We start from the raw sequence: 20,982 nt of genomic DNA, 5'->3' as shown, positions 1-20,982 counted from the left end.
ATGACAAGCATCTAAACATCTACAATTACATTATAATTCAGTTCTTGGCTAAATATTAATGCATAGAGTAAGTAGCGGAGGATTATGTAAAGTCTTAAATATAACTTTCTAAGGCTATGTGCGCACGTTGCGTAAATACATGCAGTTACGCTGCGCTTTGTAGCGCAGTGTAACTGCATGCGTCCTGCGTCCCCTGCACAGTCTATGGAGATTATGCAGGGGCCGTGCGCACGTGGCGTCTTAGAGCGCAGCGCTTCGGCTGCTGCCCGAAGTGCTGCGTTTTAAGAAGTGACATGTCACTTCTTCCGTGCGCTTTGCCGGCAGCTCCTGCTCTGTCTATGGCAGGAGCTGCAGGCAGAGCGCATGGAATCGGCTTTTTTTTTTTTTCTCTATGGACATTTTCTGCAGCGATTTGAAGCGCACGTGTGCTCTTCAGATCGCTGCAGAAATTTCTGCAGGGCTAGTACGCAACGTGCGCACATAGCCTTAAGGTAGAGTACGGTATAGTATATTCCTTGGAGAAAGGTCAACAGCTAGAAGGGGATAAAAAGTCAGGTTAGTAATACATAGCAAGCAATATTTAGCTCACAATGTTTATTACGCTTGCCCAGGTCGAGATTAAACCTCAACTCTGGGGGAAGAGAGTCCGGCCTTTAGGTAAAACGAACAGTTCCTGAATTAAGGTTCTTCGTCCACCATTAAATGAAGAAGTACTAAAGGATATTCCAAGAAAGAGTAGTAGTTCCAAAGTATAAAGTTAGTGGTGGAGTATCCATTGTAATCCTACAGTAGCCTTATAACTGGTAGATCCAGTAGGGTTGAAAGATTTAGTATTCTTTTCAGTAAAAACTCCTAAGATCAAGTTCCATATTTTCAGACTACAACTGATCAGAGACCATGTAAAAAGAATTCTTAATCAAGTGGAGCAGATATGATGGCCATTCTGATCAATGTTTATGTTAAAGCGTTGAAGTAACTGAAATCCTTCCTCCGGTGATGAAACAAAGAAGGACTTGTTGTTTAAACATAGTTTGATAGTTGCGGACTGTGACCATTTATATTTTATTCCACTGTTGACAAGTTCTTTTGTGAAGCCCTAAGGCTATGTGCGCACAGTGCATTTTTCGCGGCATTTTTGCGCGTTTTTCGGGTGTGTTTTGGGCTCAAAACTGCATGACTTTGCTTCCCCAGCAAAGCCTATGAGTTTTCATTTATGCTGTCCACACACAACTTTTTTTTTAAGCTGTGTTTTTGAGCTTAAAAAAAATGGACATGTCAATTCTTTCCAGCATTTTTCTGCGTTTTCCCCCCATGCAATGCATTAGAAAAACACAGCAAAACGCAGAGATCAAAAACGCAGCAAAACGCGATAAAAACGCATGCATTTTACCGTCGCATTTAATGCACGTTTTTGCAGCGGGTGTGTTATTGTGCATTTTTGGCGGCTTAAAATGCAGCCTCAAAAAAAACGCAGCGTGCGCACATAGCCTTAGAAAGTTTCCTAGCTTCTAAAATTGACTTACAAAGGTCTTTTGAATAATGAAATCGAGTCGAAAGGTCTTGGGAGCTTCATTGAGTTTCTTGTTAGTGACAGCAATTTTTTCCTTGCGAAGAGAGAGGAGAAGGTGACGATTATATCCCTTGGGGTCTCCTTGGGGAGGTAAGAAGGTTTTGGAATTCTATAGGCATCAGACACAAGTTTGTTATTTGAAAGATCTGGTATCGGTGTGCTTGTCATTGTCTTAAGGTAATATTTTAAGTCAGTTGGGATTACCGATTCTGGAACGCCTCTTATTTTCAGATTTTTTCTTCTAACATAATCCTCAGAATTTGCCTTTTGCATTTTTAAAGTTGAAATGTCTTTACGTATTAAATTGATGAAATTATTTAAATCTTCTTTTTCTTGTTGTATAACCAGAATTGCATTATCCATATTTTCAGTTTTCTTTTTGATACTATTGATTTCCTTAGATAAACCTGTAATCTGTAGGACACATATTTGTTTGATAGAGGCCAGCATTTCATTGAATATTTTCTTAGCAGATAATTCTGTGATGTGGGTGTCTGAGCAGTCGGCATCATCACAGTCCAGTATTATTGAATCCATAGTACAATCGCTTGGAGGGTAATTACCATCCTCAGCAGAGAATCCTGATACATAAATGTCCGGAGAGTTGACATTGTCTTTTGTACAATTGCTTGAGATTTCATTATGATTTTCAGCAGACAGTTCTAAAACGTGCGTCTGTGCAGTAGGTATCATGACAATCCAATATTTTAGAGTCTTTTGCACTATTGCTTGAAGGGGAATTAAAATCCTTACCAGACAATTCAGAAATATGGGAATCTGGACTGTAGGCATCATCACAATCTAGTATTTTAGAGTCATCCGTACTGGAGTCTTTGTCTGGGTTGATGGTACGCTTAATTGTATCGCGCATGTTTTTGAGATGTTTATCTATATTGTTCTGAAAGGCTTTACATAACTATTAAATATGATCTGGTGATTGGAGAGTTAAGGCCGCTTTACACGCTACAATATATTTAACGATATGTCGTCGGGGTCACGTCGTTAGTGCGCACATCCGGCTTCGTTTGATATATCGTAGCTTGTAACACAAATGAGCGTCTGTGAATGAGCAAAAATACTCACCTTATCGTTGCTCATTGACGCGTCACTCATTTTCAAAAAATCGAACGTCTTTCTGTGCTCCGGTTGTTCATCATTCCCGAGGCAGCACAAGTCGCTCCATGTGACACCCCGGAAACGATGAACTGCAGCTTACCTGCGGCCGCCGGCAATGCGGAAGGAGGGAGGTGGGCCCCTCCGCTGCTATATCTCTGCCCCTCCGCTTCTATTGGCCGGCCGCTGTGTGACATTGCTGTGACGCCGAACGTCCCTCCTCCTTCAGGAAGAGGATGCTCGCCGCCCACAGCGAGGTCGTTCAGGAGGTAAGTACGTGTGACGGCGGTTACCGAGTTTGTGCGACACAGGCAACAAATTGCCCGTATCACACAAACGATGGGGGCGGGTGCGATCGCACATGCGAACGCACGATAAATTGATACGTGTAAAGCAGGCTTTAGAAGCAGGGATATTACTTAATGATAGAGTCTTTTTCCCATAAGAAACTTTTGAACTCATAAAGCTGTCTCCTGTGAATTGAAGCTTCTCAGAGCTGTTAGATGCAGTTGCATTTCCTTCATATTCATCAACTGGTGAAGGGGTGGAAATTTCCCCATTAGTCTTGGGTTCCTCTATGTTAGCTGCATCAGATATATTAGTGTGGTAAACTAGTTTTGTATATTTGTCGTCTTCTTCTGAAGTTACCCTTGCAGGAAGAAAAGGAGCTATCTCCTGTAGATGACAGCCCATCCAATGGTCCTCTCCTTGTATTTGAACACTATCATTATTTTCCTCATGGGAGGGTGAAGCTATTTTGATCTCCGCAGCTTTTATAAATGCAGCCGCTGACTTGTGTTTTTGTATATCTATTTCCTGAGGCAGGGGTGTTGTAGGCTTTGATGGAGATAGTACTGAGCCTCTTTGTGGATTTTGTCTCCAGGGTATCGTATAATACTGGTTTTGGGTAAGTACAGCAGGTTTTTCTGTTTTGCGTTGACTGCACTTCTGTTCCAATGTTATCGATTAAGTATCTGTGTCACATGCTGTGGACGTGGACCAAGACTTCCTTACAGGCATTAGATGAGAGCCCAATTTTTGAAAGTGCAGGAGGGTCCGAATGGTTATGCCCTAAAAATTTAGATGCTTGTAATTTAAACGCTGCGATATCGGTACCGATATCGCTAGAGAGCGTACCCGCCCCTGTCGGTTGTGCGTCACAGGCAAATCGCTGCCCATGGCATACAACATCGCTAACACCCGTCACACGCACTTACCTGTCTAACGACGTCGCTGTTGTCTGTGAACCGCCTCCTTTCTAAGGGGGTGGTTTGTGCGCCGTCACAGCGACGTCACACGGCAGCCGTCCAATAGCAGAGGAGGGGCGGAGATGAGCGGCTGGAACATGCCGCCCACCTCCTTTCTTCATCATTGCCGGTGGACGGAGGTAAGGAGATGTTCGTCGCTCCTGCGGTGTCACACATAGCGATATGTGATGCCGCAGGAACGACGAACAACATCGCTACTCACCAGACAATGATATTTGTTGTTTGGACGACCTCTCCAACACCAACGATTTTTACCACTTTTGCGATCGTTGAAGGTCGTTCGTGCGTGTCACATACTGCGATGCCGCTAACGACGCCGGACACCGTAACCCCGACGATAAATCGTTAGCGATGTCGTGTGTAAAGTACCCTTAACTGCGTGCTTTTGTCATTTTGATAAGGCACAAGAAGGGTATTTGTTTTATGTGTAGTGTTTCTTCTATTTAAGGTGGTTTTATTATTTTTCCAAACCCTAGGCATTTTCTTTAATTTGTTCAGTACCACTTATGTTAATGAAGTACTCTTTAGTTATCTATATAACTTATTTGGAGGTAGAGCAGAAGATACAGGTCTGCTCCGGTTCCTCACAGGTAAGGAGCCTTCTGTAGATAAGAGGATTTCTTCAGTTGTCTCAATCAGAACAGCCTCCACTGAGGATCGTATAAGTACGGCACCACAGCTCCACTGCCATGTTACAGCAGCAGGTATAGTGTGTGAGGAGTAACCATGGCAACCTCAGCACAGCAGCCCGGCCTCTTCCTCACACCCTGGATGCTGTTCAGTCACAAATTCTTTAATGACAATTTATTAGGAGCTTCTTATTCTTTTGGTGTGAAATTAATAAAACTTTTATGTGCTTGAGCTTGGTGACTGAGTGATTTATTTGGTGTTACAGCCCTCACATACTCTGTGATGACAGGAGTCCAGGGATATCAGCGGTGCTGCAGCTTCCCTCACTGCCTGGAAAGATGATTGATATCTAATCTATTCCTTATCAGAAACAGTTGGTTTTAAGGTCTTCAGATCTCCCAACAGTGAATCAAAGATTAGCAGTAGTGAGTTTCTTCTATATGGTCCCTGAGGACCAATTCATTGGGGGAATCAGTATTCTTCAGTGCTTTCACTTTCAGGGGACTCCCAGGCCTAGAATTGTGTCACAGACCTGCCGGGAATAACTCCCTATATCTTTCTTATCTATCTCAGGAAATTAATGAGGCTAGTCTCTAAATGATCACAGGATATTCCTATGTCTGATGAAAAAGGATTTGATCAGTGTTTTCTTCTTTGGGTAGATTTATTTGTCGCTTGACCTTACTGACTCATGGAGCTCGTTCACCTAGCGTCCATCTTGAACGGCCGCAGGCTACGCCCCCTTCAGGATTTTGCTATATGAAGTAAAGGCAGTGCCATACTGGCACTAGGATGCTGTATCCCAAGCAATGCCCAGGGTTCATTAACCAATGCACCCTGCATTTTAAGCTGTTGGGTCAATCATTTTCTTCAGACCAGTCCAAAGTGGTGTTTCTGATTTCACACCTTGGTGGAGAAGCTGTCTCCTGGGTCTGTACCTTGTGGGGAAAAAAATGACCCAATTACTACTGACCTCTTAGAATTGCTGGAGAGTTTTTGAGGAACTGACGCAGGTCATCTCGACTGCACCCTTTTGAATTAAGATGGAATGATCAGTCACTGGCGGACACCTTTTTGGGAAGGTTTTATCTAAGAGAACCAATGATGTACTGGCTGGTCTTGATATACGTACTACCCTGGATGATCTTATCTCCTTTGCCATACGTTCCAGGAATGTTCCAAGGAAGTCTTCTGTGTGAAGAAACCTATCCGCCTGGCTCCATCCTTCCAAAGGCCATTTGATTCCCAGGTTCCTGTTTCCGCTCCTGTGCCTACAAAAGTAATCAGTATCAAAACATCTGATCTACAATGTGAAAATCTCCAAATCATGGTACTGTGTTTAGGAGCAGAGCACCTTGTCCAAACCTGTCCTTTGAAGCCGGAACCCTATTACCTGGAATTGGAAGGAGGGATTACCCTCCGCAAAAGCAAGCCTTCTTCCTTTTGCTCGTTCCAGTCCATGTCTGCATCGTTTGGAGACGTTCAGCTCCCTTAGACGGCTCATCTGGACTCCAGATCTATTGGGAATTTTGTTCAGCGAACTGTGGTGGAGTGTTAGCAGATACCAATTCGACACCTTCTGAAGGCCTTGTTGGTGTCATGCGTGGATGGAATGCTCCTGTCCGAACCCAGATGCTTCATTCCTGGGCAAGTGGAATTATGTATGGGAGATAAACATTCGGACTTTCTTGTGCTTCCAAACGTGTCTTTTTTCTAGGTCTGCCTAGCTCCATGCTCTTGAGTCTGTTCTTCCAAATTACGATCCTTATCCATTTAGTTTAACATTGCAATGGCCTTCTGTTCAGAGAAGAATCCTTCAGATCCATTAAACATTGTAAATATATTAGGAGAGTAATTATGACCTGAAAGATTTCTATCCTTATCAAAAAAATGCCAGGGACAAAATTTAAGCCCCTGGCCAGGACATTAATCTGCTCAACTGATAAAACTGTGGGTGTCAAAACTAAAATATTACGTCACGTCAAAGCCTACAGATGCTTAGTGTGCAGCATAACAAAAGGGTAACAACGGAAATGGTAAAAAAGGAAAGCCCTGATGATGAGGAGAGGGGACCTCCTGCAACTCTCATGAGTCTGTACCCTACGCTCCCTAACATCTTTTTACGGGTCCTCCCCCACCCGACGTCATCACGTGCCTAGACCTTCGCTCGCCCTGATCTCATCATGGCTAGTGAGAAGGCCGACGAAAACAGTAGTCTCACCACTGCAGTAATACAACACAAGGTAAAGGGAAAATAGACACTAAAAGGAAAAACATTTCAAACTCTTCCAATGCAGCTAAACATCACAGCTGCAATAGTCAGAACTCCTCAGCTTCATCCAGAGACAGGCTCCTTCCATAAAGGTCAGCATAAAATGAGAAGCTATAACTGGTGTCAGATGGTAAGATGCATGAATTTTTCTAACAAAGGGGAGTGGTCACAAAAGAGATGAACCTGAGATTAAGGCTACAAAGGACAGCCAGAATGGAAAGAGTTCTTAACTCTTACAGCACTAAAAAAAAGTAGATTCACTCAAATCAAGTTGTACACCTGTGAACAACCGGTACTGTGACCTTCTGATCCCAGACTCGCCAGAGGTCTCCCCAGAGCGGGACACACTCATGACACATTATCCATAAATTCATTCATATTCAAGTACATTTTTTCTTGTTCTGTATTAGAGATATTTTCATATCCTTCTTATTGGTTCTCCTTCCTCCTCTTCATTTTCTGAATTCCAAAATTCTCTGAATGACGTGTTAGAATGAACATTTTCTCTTATATAATCACTTAAATTATCAGGATTACAGTCTGAAGATTCCAGATCTGTAGATTTTTGCAGCGTCCGTGCAATAGTTATTGTGAGGGATAACTGATTTACTTCTGTGAAAGAAGGTGTTTGCCCGACGTTGCGCTATGAGCCAAATGTCTATCATGGTGCAGAGAAAGGCGGCAATCGATCTCCGCTAGAAGGGGGACTCTTGGGACAAACAGGGGACAAATGTGGAGTGGGAAAATGTGTGATCAGTGTTGGACAGAAATAAACTCCATTTTAGTATAGGTTATTACTTATGTTGTGCTCTGATCTGGAAGAACAGGAATGGTGAGCACTTTGGGAATGTCACAGAATGGATTGATAAAGGTATAACTAGATTGTCCCCATTATTAGAGGAATGTGATATGTACATTGTGTAATGTTCAGCAAAGATTTGGGTAACAGAAGAATGACTTTCACTATCTGCAATTATTATTTTACTTGATAAAGGATAAAAATAAATGTTATTCACTGATAAAGGGGAGAAAAGATCAATAGAGAATTAATCAATAGATGTAAGGGGAAGAAAAATTCAGAGTTGTCACAATTTTATGGATCATTGTTGGATATTTGGCTGACAACATCCACTTGTTACACGCCTGTCCCGTGTCTGGGATCTGCTCCTTCCCCCGCTCTGCTAAACTTTCCTGTGCTCCATGTTGGGCTTTGCAAGTAGCCGGACACGCTCCATGTGCTGAGCTTAACTGGCCTATATAAGGCTACCAAGATACACCCCTGTGTCCTGGTATTAGGACTATTAGTCTGTGTGTGCACAGCGACCTGTCTGCAGTCTCCAGAACATCTCCAGACTATCTGTGGCCTGCAACACCTCAGCTACCAATCTGCCTGTGGCTTCCAGTATGTCTGCCCCTGTCTGAGGTCTCCAGAACATCTCCAGACTATCTGTGGCCTCCAGCACCTCAGCTACCAATCTGCCTGTGGCTTCCAGTATGTCTGCACCTGTCTGAGGTCTCCAGAACATCTCCAGACTATCTGTGGTTTCCAGCACCTCAGCTACCAATCTGCCTGTGGCTTCCAGTATGTCTGCCCCTGTCTGAGGTCTCCAGGACGTCTGCGGCTTCCAATACCTCAGTTACCTGTCTGCCTGTGGGTGTCAGTACCTCTGCAGCCTGTCTGCAGTCTTCAGGGCTTCTGCTGTATGCCTGTGACTGGTAGTGCCTCTGCTACTCGCCCCAGGTTTTCCAGGATATCCGCTACATGTCCGTCCACGGCTTTCAGTCTCCTGTCTCCCTACAGCCTCCATTACCTCACTTTGTGAGCCCCTGACAGAATAACAAGACCATGGCTCCCAATGACGCAGTTACACACTCTTTTGGAAGAGTCTCCACATGGCTCCTCTCCGTACACCTCGTACACACGCGGCTCCGCTCCGTACACCTCGTACACACACGGCTCCGCTCCGTACACCTCACACACACGCGGCTCCGCTCCGTACACCTCGTACACACGGCTCCGCTCCGTACACCTCGTACACACACTACTACGCTCCATACACCTCGTACACACACGGCTCCGCTCCATACACCTCGTACACATGCGGCTCCGCTCCGTACACCTCGTACATATGCGGCTCCGCTCCGCACACCTCGTACACACGCGACTCCCCTCCGTACACCTCGTACACACGCGACTCCGCTCCGTACACCTCGTACACACGCGGCTCCGCTCCGTACACCTCGTACACACGCGGCTCCGCTCCGTACACCTCGTACACACGCGGCTCCGCTCCGTACACCTCGTACACACACGGCTCCGCACACCTCGTACACACGCTGCTCCGCACCGTACACCTCGCACACACGCGGCTCCGCATCGTACACCTCGTATACACGCGGCTCCGCTACGTACACCTCGTATACACGCGGCTCCGCTACGTACACCTCGTATACACGCGGCTCTGCTACGTACACCTCGTATACACACGGCTCCGCTCCGTACACCTCGTACACACACGGCTCCGCTCCGTACACCTCCACACACACGGCTCTGCTCCGTACACCTCGTATACACACTGCTCCGCTACGTACACCTCGTATACACACGGCTCCGCTCCGTACACCTCGTACACACACTACTCCGCTCCGTACACCTCGTACACACACTGCTCCGCTACGTACACCTCGTATACACACTACTCCGCTCCATACACCTCGTACACACACGGCTCCGCTCCATACACCTCGTACACATGCGGCTCCGCTCCGTACACCTCGTACATATGCGGCTCCGCTCCGCACACCTCGTACACACGCGACTCCCCTCCGTACACCTCGTACACACGCGACTCCGCTCCGTACACCTCGTACACACGCGGCTCCGCTCCGTACACCTCGTACACACGCGGCTCCGCTCCGTACACCTCGTACACACGCGGCTCCGCTCCGTACACCTCGTACACACACGGCTCCGCACACCTCGTACACACGCTGCTCCGCACCGTACACCTCGTACACACGCGGCTCCGCATCGTACACCTCGTATACACGCGGCTCCGCTACGTACACCTCGTATACACGCGGCTCCGCTACGTACACCTCGTATACACGCGGCTCTGCTACGTACCCCTCGTATACACACGGCTCCGCTCCGTACACCTCGTACACACACGGCTCCGCTCCGTACACCTCCACACACACGGCTCTGCTCCGTACACCTCGTATACACACTGCTCCGCTCCGTACACCTCGTATACACACGGCTCCGCTCCGTACACCTCGTACACACACTGCTCCGCTCCGTACACCTCGTACACACACTGCTCGGCTACGTACACCTCGTATACACACGGCTCCGCTCCGTACACCTCGTACACACACGGCTCCGCTCCGTACACCTCGTACACACAAGGCTCCGCTCCGTACACCTCGTACACACACGGCTCCGCTCCGTACACCTCGTACACACGCGGCTCTGCTCCGTACACCTCGTACACACGCGGCTCTGCTCCGTACACCTCGTACACACAGCTCCGCTCCGTACACCTCGTAAAAACTCGGCTCCACTCCGTACACCTCGTAAAAACTCGGCTCCGCTCCGTACACCTCGTACACACACGGCTCTGCTCTGTACACATCGTACACACACGGCTCCGCTCCGTACACCTCGTACACACACGGCTCCGCTCCGTACACCTCGTACACACTCGGCTCCGCTCCGTACACCTCGTACACACACGGCTCCGCTCCGTACACCTCGTACACACACGGCTCCGCTCCGTACACCTCGTACACACACGGCTCCGCTCCGTACACCTCGTACACACACGGCTCCGCTCCGTGCACCTCGTACACACACGGCTCTGCTACATCCACACTGTAAACCCCTCCTGACCCCACACATAAACTTCCCCTCATCCAGCACCATGACAACCAGCACAGCAGAGCCCTGCATACACTGAGGAGCTGATCATGTGACCCCTGACTCCTCCCCTCCATGTGACATCATCACAGGCCCTGTAAGCACAGAGCAGCCATATATCTAGTGTGCGGCTCTGCAGGTGGAGGTAGGTGCAGGGTATTATATATCTAGTGTGCGGCTCTGCAGGTGGAGGTAGGTGCAGGGTATTATATATCTAGTGTGCGGCTCTGCAGGTGGAGGTAGGTGCAGGGTATTATATATCTAGTGTGCGGCTCTGCAGGTGGAGGTAGGTGCAGGGTATTATATATCTAGTGTGCGGCTCTGCAGGAGGAGGTAGGTGCAGGTTATTATATATCTAGTGTGCGGCTCTGCAGGTGGAGGTAGGTGCAGGGTATTATATATCTAGTGTGCGGCTCTGCAGGAGGAGGTAGGTGCACGGTATTATATATCTAGTGTGCGGCTCTGCAGGTGGAGGTAGGTGCAGGGTATTATATATCTAGTGTGCGGCTCTGCAGGAGGAGGTAGGTGCAGGGTATTATATATCTAGTGTGCGGCTCTGCAGGTGGAGGTAGGTGCAGGGTATTATATATCTAGTGTGCGGCTCTGCAGGTGGAGGTAGGTGCAGGGTATTATATATCTAGTGTGCGGCTCTGCAGGTGGAGGTAGGTGCAGGGTATTATATATCTAGTGTGCGGCTCTGCAGGTGGAGGTAGGTGCAGGGTATTATATATCTAGTGTGCGGCTCTGCAGGTGGAGGTAGGTGCAGGGTATTATATATCTAGTGTGCGGCTCTGCAGGTGGAGGTAGGTGCAGGGTATTATATATCTAGTGTGCGGCTCTGCAGGTGGAGGTAGGTGCAGGGTATTATATATCTAGTGTGCGGCTCTGCAGGAGGAGGTAGGTGCAGGGTATTATATATCTAGTGTGCGGCTCTGCAGGTGGAGGTAGGTGCAGGGTATTATATATCTAGTGTGCGGCTCTGCAGGTGGAGGTAGGTGCAGGGTATTATATATCTAGTGTGCGGCTCTGCAGGTGGAGGTAGGTGCAGGGTATTATATATCTAGTGTGCGGCTCTGCAGGTGGAGGTAGGTGCAGGGTATTATATATCTAGTGTACGGCTCTGCAGGTGGAGGTAGGTGCAGGGTATTATATATCTAGTGTGCGGCTCTGCAGGTGGAGGTAGGTGCAGGGTATTATATATCTAGTGTGCGGCTCTGCAGGTGGAGGTAGGTGCAGGGTATTATATATCTAGTGTGCGGCTCTGCAGGTGGAGGTAGGTGCAGGGTATTATATATCTAGTGTGCGGCTCTGCAGGTGGAGGTAGGTGCAGGGCATTATATATCTAGTGTGCGGCTCTGCAGGTGGAGGTAGGTGCAGGGTATTATATATCTAGTGTGCGGCTCTGCAGGTGGAGGTAGGTGCAGGTTATTATATATCTAGTGTGCGGCTCTGCAGGTGGAGGTAGGTGCAGGTTATTATATATCTAGTGTGCGGCTCTGCAGGTGGAGGTAGGTGCAGGGTATTATATATCTAGTGTGCGGCTCTGCAGGTGGAGGTAGGTGCAGGGTATTATATATCTAGTGTGCGGCTCTGCAGGTGGAGGTAGGTGCAGGGTATTATATATCTAGTGTGCGGCTCTGCAGGTGGAGGTAGGTGCAGGGTATTATATATCTAGTGTGCGGCTCTGCAGGTGGAGGTAGGTGCAGGGTATTATATATCTAGTGTGCGGCTCTGCAGGTGGAGGTAGGTGCAGGGTATTATATATCTAGTGTGCGGCTCTGCAGGTGGAGGTAGGTGCAGGGTATTATATATCTAGTGTGCGGCTCTGCAGGTGGAGGTAGGTGCAGGGTATTATATATCTAGTGTGCGGCTCTGCAGGTGGAGGTAGGTGCAGGTTATTATATATCTAGTGTGCGGCTCTGCAGGAGGAGGTAGGTGCAGGGTATTATATATCTAGTGTGCGGCTCTGCAGGTGGAGGTAGGTGCAGGTTATTATATATCTAGTGTGCGGCTCTGCAGGAGGAGGTAGGTGCAGGGTATTATATATCTAGTGTGCGGCTCTGCAGGTGGAGGTAGGTGCAGGGTATTATATATCTAGTGTGCGGCTCTGCAGGTGGAGGTAGGTGCAGGGTATTATATATCTAGTGTGCGGCTCTGCAGGTGGAGGTAGGTGCAGGGTATTATATATCTAGTGTGCGGCTCTGCAGGTGGAGGTAGGTGCAGGGTATTATATATCTAGTGTGCGGCTCTGCAGGTGGAGGTAGGTGCAGGGTATTATATATCTAGTGTGCGGCTCTGCAGGAGGAGGTAGGTGCAGGGTATTATATATCTAGTGTGCGGCTCTGCAGGTGGAGGTAGGTGCAGGGTATTATATATCTAGTGTGCGGCTCTGCAGGTGGAGGTAGGTGCAGGGTATTGTATATCTAGTGTGCGGCTCTGCAGGTGGAGGTAGGTGCAGGGTATTGTATATCTAGTGTGCGGCTCTGCAGGTGGAGGTAGGTGCAGGGTATTATATATCTAGTGTGCGGCTCTGCAGGTGGAGGTAGGTGCAGGGTATTATATATCTAGTGTGCGGCTCTGCAGGTGGAGGTAGGTGCAGGTTATTATATATCTAGTGTGCGGCTCTGCAGGTGGAGGTAGGTGCAGGGTATTATATATCTAGTGTGCGGCTCTGCAGGTGGAGGTAGGTGCAGGGTATTATATATCTAGTGTGCGGCTCTGCAGGTGGAGGTAGGTGCAGGGTATTATATATCTAGTGTGCGGCTCTGCAGGTGGAGGTAGGTGCAGGGTATTATATATCTAGTGTGCGGCTCTGCAGGTGGAGGTAGGTGCAGGGTATTATATATCTAGTGTGCGGCTCTGCAGGTGGAGGTAGGTGCAGGGTATTATATATCTAGTGTGCGGCTCTGCAGGTGGAGGTAGGTGCAGGTTATTATATATCTAGTGTGCGGCTCTGCAGGTGGAGGTAGGTGCAGGGTATTATATATCTAGTGTGCGGCTCTGCAGGTGGAGGTAGGTGCAGGTTATTATATATCTAGTGTGCGGCTCTGCAGGTGGAGGTAGGTGCAGGGTATTATATATCTAGTGTGCGGCTCTGCAGGTGGAGGTAGGTGCAGGGTATTATATATCTAGTGTGCGGCTCTGCAGGTGGAGGTAGGTGCAGGTTATTATATATCTAGTGTGCGGCTCTGCAGGTGGAGGTAGGTGCAGGGTATTATATATCTAGTGTGCGGCTCTGCAGGTGGAGGTAGGTGCAGGGTATTATATATCTAGTGTGCGGCTCTGCAGGTGGAGGTAGGTGCAGGGTATTATATATCTAGTGTGCGGCTCTGCAGGTGGAGGTAGGTGCAGGTTATTATATATCTAGTGTGCGGCTCTGCAGGTGGAGGTAGGTGCAGGGTATTATATATCTAGTGTGCGGCTCTGCAGGTGGAGGTAGGTGCAGGGTATTATATATCTAGTGTGCGGCTCTGCAGGTGGAGGTAGGTGCAGGGTATTATATATCTAGTGTGCGGCTCTGCAGGTGGAGGTAGGTGCAGGGTATTATATATCTAGTGTGCGGCTCTGCAGGTGGAGGTAGGTGCAGGGTATTATATATCTAGTGTGCGGCTCTGCAGGTGGAGGTAGGTGCAGGGTATTATATATCTAGTGTGCGGCTCTGCAGGTGGAGGTAGGTGCAGGGTATTATATATCTAGTGTGCGGCTCTGCAGGTGGAGGTAGGTGCAGGGCCTCTATTATTTGGGATCATCATTATCATTAACCCCTTCATTTCGCAATTATTTTCAACTTTAAGCAGTTCAGGACCAGTTTCCCGCTATTCCTGACCGGCTCATTTACATTCAGTTTAACCCCTTAAGGACGGAGCCAGTTTTGTACTTCATGACTCGGCCATTTTTTACAATTCTGACCAGTGTCACTTTGACAGGTTTCGAGAGGTAACGCCAAAAAGTGGACCCCACGGTTTATTACCCACTTTCTTATGAGCACGGTGATAGCCACATGTGGTCAGAAATCTCTGTTTGGACAAATGGGAGGAGCCAGAACAGAAGGAGCAATATGTGAATCTTGGAACACAAATTTGTCTGAAATAGATTGCGGGCACCATGTAGCATTTGTAGGGCCCCTAAGGTATCTAAACAGCAGAAACCCCTCACAAGTGACCCGATTTTGGATACTAGACCCCTCAAGGATTTTATATAGATGTCTGGTGAGCACCTGGAACCCCCGGAGGCTTCACTGAATTTTATAATATTGAGCTGTGAAAATAAAAAAAATAAAATTTTTACCACAAAATTGTTACTTCAACCAGATAGCTTTTATTCATAAGGATAACAGGAGAAACTGCACAATACATTTTATGGTGCATTTTTTTCCTGAGTACAGAGATACCTCATATGTGGTGGAAATCAACTGTTTGGGCGCATGGTAGGGCTCGAAAGGGAAGGAGCGCCATTTGACTGTAAAATTAGCAGGAATTATTAGCGAATGCCTTGTCGTGTTTAGAGAGCCCCTAAGGTGCCTAAACAGTGAAGCTCCCCCACAAGTGATCCTATTTTGGAAACTAGACCCCTCAAGGATTTTATCCAGAGGTATATTGAGCATTTTGAACCCACAGGTACTTCACAGAACTTGATAACCTTAGGTCGTTGTATTGAAAATCTTCATTTTTTTAACAAAAATGTTGCTTTAGCACCAAATTTCTCACTTTTTCAAGAGGAAACACCAAAAAGTGCACACCACAGTTTGTTAACAAAATTTGTATGAGCTCATTGGGGTACCACATGTGGCCAAAAACCTCTGTTTGGACATACGGGGGGGCTCAGAACGGATGGAGCCCCATGTGAATTTTGGAAACGTTGAAATAAATGGCTGGCACCATGTCGCATTTGCAGGGCCCCTGAGGTACCAATACAGCAGAAACCCCCCACAAGTGACCCCATTTTGGACATTAGATCACTCAAAAAGTTTATTCAGGGTTACAGTGAGCATTTTGACTCCACAGGTAGTTCACAGAAATGTTGCTGTAGTGACAAATGTCTCACTTTTAGGCTGTGTGCCCACAATCCGGCGATACTGCATCTAGCACTCAGTGTTAGCCCTTCTGCACATATGCCAGTGTTGTCAAAACGAGAATGCAGCTGCTCGTGCCCACGATCCGGGTTCAGGCCACTGCGACTTTATTCTCCCTGCGAAGAACACTCTCATCTCCACAGCATAAATTGATAGCCTGCGTAAACCTCAGGAAGCCGCACCGCTGGGCAGTTTATGCTGCAGATAAAAGAATGTACAATGGGCAGGAGATCTCTAAACATCCCACTACTGCGCTTGTACTGCACAACATCACAGTCAAAACACTCTGCGTCCAAACCGCTGCAAATCCTGATCGTGGGCACACAGCCTAATAAGCTAGGATGGATGGATAGATGGCTGGATAAATAGATGTAAAACACATATATAATATCCCACCCCCCTGCATATTCTAAGCTGACACCATTTAGTAACTTTCATGTGGCACTAAAGGGTGTTTAGCCTTGTATTTAGCCCCCCCCCAAAAAAAATTAAATAATTAAAAAAAAAAAAACAAGACAAAAAAAAAGCCAGCTAGGGTAAAGCAGACGGCTGCAGACCACAGCTGGCAGCTTCACCTTGGCTGGTATTCCAAAATGAAGGTCTCCCCATTCAGTTTTTTTTTAATTTATAAATAATTAAAACAAAGTGGGGTCCCCCTGTGAATGGGTCCTTCTCCCATATCACACAATCAACAGAGCGAGAGATGAGTAAACAATCCAAAGCATATTTATTCCATGCAATATAGAATGACCATCAAATAATCCACCACACGGAGGGTAAAACTAGTCCAGAAACGGCATAAATGTCCCGGAGTTCAGTCACATTCCTCCAGCAGTCCTTCTCCAGGGAATTCTGGGTTTCTCACAGTCTTTCTGGGGTGCTGGCCGCAGCCTCAGCGACTCCCTCAGAGGTTCAATCTTGTTTCTTCTCTCTTGTAAAGGTACCGTCACACATAACGAGATCGCAGCTGAGTCACGGTTTCTGTGACGCAGTAGCGATCCCGTTAGCGATCTTTTTATGTGTGACACCTACTAGCGATCAGGCCCCTGCTGTGAGATCTCTAGTCGTTGCCGAATGGTCCAGGCCATTTTCTTCAAAGGCAATGTCCTGCTGGGCAGGACACATCGCTGTGTTTGACACTGTGTGACAGGGTCACAGTGACTGCTGAGATCGCTATACAGGTCGCTACTGCGACCTGTATTGTTCTGCATTGCTGGTAAGATCTGACTGTGTGACATCTCACCTGCAACCTCCCAGCGACTTACCTGCAATCCCTATCAGGTCGCATCGTTTTCGGGATCGCAGATAAGTCGTTGTGTGTGACTGGGCCTTCAGTCTCACCCAGAATCACTAATCTCTCAGGTAAACAAAGAGTTTAGGTGGATTCCAGGCCCCCTCCCCCAGACCTAGGCACAGGAGCACTTCAAGGGGATATAACCTGACTTAACAGGACACACAATATATCGAATAGACAGACCACCACGCCCAAAACATGAACACACACAAAATGGTAGATAACCCACAATATCACACCATGATATCCCCCAAATTGGATTTCCAGCCAAGGTAAAATGGACAGCTGTGGTCTGGTATTCTCGGGGTGGAAAGAACCATGGTTATTTGGCCCTTCCCAGCCTAAAAATAGCAGGCCACAGCCATCCAGAAGTGGCGCATCCATTAGATACGCAAATCCTGGCGCTTCGCCCCAGCTCTTTGCATTGCCCTGGTGCAGTGGCAAATGGGGAAATAAATGGGGCTGTTTTGGGTTAGGGTTAATGATGTCACGGCGTCTATCAGATACCCGATAGCACTAACCTAGTCAGTAATAAAAAAAAGACAAAAAAAAATTATTTGAAAAAACACTCCACAACACATTCCCTCTTTCACCAATTTATTAAAAAGAAAAAAAATCCGGTCTGCCATAATCCATTTTGGAGGTTATACGACAACTTTGGACCTTCCAGAATATGGGTGGCACACTTTGAGAATGTATTTCCCATTTTCTGAAAGTGCAAACCCACCTTGTGAGGAGTGTGGGTGCAGTGATACTGCACTCACACTCCCCGGGTCCACAGCATGGTAGTGTGAGCTGCAGTAAGCTCAGTGTCACTACTAGCTGGGTGCTATCTGAGAGCCACTCTGCACATGTGGCCAGGATCTTCTGAGAAGGAAGATGAGGGATCGTGGGGGATCGTCACTGCAGGAGGTAACAGGAGACTGGGGATTGACAGGGTGACCTGGCTGGACCTTTGAGGAGGAGGATGAGCGAAGCGTGTGCGCCGGCCATTTTAGATGATCAGGTGGGGCATGCGACTGGGGGGGCACTTTGGCCACATCGGGGGACCGGGGTAGGCAACTTATCTCCCTCTGACATGATTGATCATGCGAAGTGGGAGATAAATCATTTTTTTCTGCCCGAATCATGATCTCCAGGGTCTGAGCTACCCTTGGTAGCTGAAACCACAGAAATTATCCGATGCTGGGGGGCGGCATACACTTGATTTCTTTATTGCTTTCCGGCAGCAGCGGGAGGGGATTAAGACTATGACCGCTAGGAGATAATGTTACTGCCCACGGTTAAAGTCTACAAGCTCTGAAACCAGTTTAGAATACATTTTGTAATGGGGTTAATTTTCACTATTTTGCTGCATTCATACAAGAAACAGGTGGTAAATTGTGCGCGTCAGCGAGTGCACAGATCCGTACGCCATGTGTGGCCCCTCTTCTTCCGTTAGAAACATGAAAACATCGAATCCTAATCCGATTGCCCTGTTCTTAACCGAAAAACTGGGAAATTATTTGTTTTTGCACTTTTATATCTTCCTACTCTTATTCCGGGAGCAATAGTATATACTGGCGTATAAGACGACTTTTTACCCCCTTAAAATAATGGCTACAGTGGGGGGTCGTCTTATACGCCGGATATACGGGGGTGTGTGTGTGTGTGTGTGTGTGTATATATATATATGTACACTGCAGCGTCCAGGGGAGGTGGGGGCAGCAGCTCTGGAGCACAGGGGAACGCTGTCTCCTGCACCTGCTCATATAATATGCACAGCCGCTGTCCATCTCCAATGGTGCTGAAATCGCACGCAGTGAGGGGCTGGAGCAGCGGTGCATATTATATGAGCCTGCGCCCCCCTGTGATCGCACATGCCCACCCCTGTGTTAGATTTGGCCCCCATGCTGCTGCTCATTCTAAAATAAAAAATCTTTACTTACCCCTGCAGCGTTTCTCCCCGTGTCCCTGCTTCCACTGTGATCAGGCAGAGATCTCAGGCTGCTGTGCCGATCACATGACCGCACTGAGAACCAGGAAGTGGAAGAACAGAAGCACGGAGCCAGACAGGAGGGAGCTCAGCGCTGGAGGAGGTAAGGAAAGAGGGTTTTATTTTACTTTGGGCAGCAGCCTAGGGGCCATATCTGACACAGGGGGACTTGTGCGATCTATAGGGGCCATGGGCAGCACTATGGGGGCGATATCTGACACAGGGGGACTTGTGCGATCTATATAGGGGCCATGGGCAGCACTATGGGGGAGATATCTAACACAGGGGGACTTGTGCGATCTATATAGGGGCCATGGGCAGCACTATGGGGGCGATATCTAACACAGGGGGACTTGTGCGAGCTATAGGGACCATGGGCAGCACTATGGGGGTGATATCTAACACAGGGGGACTTGTGCGATCTATAGGGACCATGGGCAGCACTATGGGGGAGATATCTAACACAGGGGGACTTGTGCGATCTATATAGGGGCCATGGGCAGCACTATGGGGGCGATATCTAACACAGGGGGACTTGTGCGATCTATAGGGACCATGGGCAGCACTATGGGGGAGATATCTAACACAGGGGGACTTGTGCGATCTATAGGGGCCATGGGCAGCACTATGGGGGCGATATCTAACACAGGGGGACTTGTGCGATCTATATAGGGGCCATGGGCAGCACTATGGGGGCGATATCTAACACAGGGGGACTTGTGCGATCTATAGGGACCATGGGCAGCACTATGGGGGCGATATATAACACAGGGGGACTTGTGCGATCTATATAGGAGCCATGGGCAGCACTATGGGGGCGATATCTAACACAGGGGGACTTGTGCGATCTATAGGGGCCATGGGCAGCAGCATGGGGGCGTTATCTAACACGGGAACGTGTGCAATCCATAGGGGACCATAGGCAGCACAGGGGAACGTGTGCCATCACAAGGGGGCTATATTCAATATAAGGGGGCCATATCCAGATTAAGGGGGCTAATTTTAGGATGGGGGGCTATGAGGGACATATACCCTATATGATTTGTTAGAGGGACACTGGCATTATAAGATGGACCCCATTTAACATTAAAAAAAAAATTCTCTTTTCCTTCACCAAATTTGGGGGTGCGTCTTATAATCAGGTGCCTCTTATAAAGCGAAAAATACGGTATATATCATACAGCAGGGGTCGGGAACCTATGGCTCGCGAGCCAGATATGGCTCTTTTGATGGCCGTATCTGGCTCGCAGACAGGGCTCCTACCTGTCTATGGGCAAATGCCGGGGCCCTGTCCCTTGGCCGGGGCCCACTCGCCTTTATAGTTCTGCTGCCCCCGGCCGAGTTCCGGGGACCACAGTCCTCGGCAGCAATCTGCGGCGCCGTCACTTTAAGGCGCGCAGACATTCTGTTTTGAATTTCATCTGTGGACGGAGCTACCGCCTTCTCAGTCCCACAGATGAAGGAGGCGAGCTTCTGTCCGGCGCTGTGTGGGCCCCCTCTCCACCGTGACCTAATCGGGTAAATGCCCTCCCCGCCTCCCCATTATGGGCCCCGGTGAGCTGCTTCTAACCCCCCAGATGTATGCCCTGCCAATCCCCCCCCCCCGCCGATGCCGCGGGTGCTGTACCCGCCGAGCCGCGGGTGCAGGCCCCACAGAGCAGCAGAGTTGTGTGTATTTGTCTGTATGTAGCAGAGTTGTATGTGTTTGTCTGTATGTAGCAGAGTTGTATGTGTTTGTCTGTATGTAGCAGAGTTGTATGTGTTTGTCTGTATGTAGCAGAGTTGTGTGTGTTTGTCTGTATGTAGCAGAGTTGTATGTGTTTGTCTGTATGTAGCAGAGTTGTATGTGTTTGTCTGTATGTAGCAG

Source organism: Anomaloglossus baeobatrachus (assembly GCF_048569485.1).
Source record: "Anomaloglossus baeobatrachus isolate aAnoBae1 chromosome 5 unlocalized genomic scaffold, aAnoBae1.hap1 SUPER_5_unloc_21, whole genome shotgun sequence".
NCBI classification, from domain to species: domain Eukaryota; kingdom Metazoa; phylum Chordata; class Amphibia; order Anura; family Aromobatidae; genus Anomaloglossus; species Anomaloglossus baeobatrachus.
The sequence above is the reverse complement of the archived record's forward strand: the minus strand, read 5'-3'. Positions refer to the sequence as shown.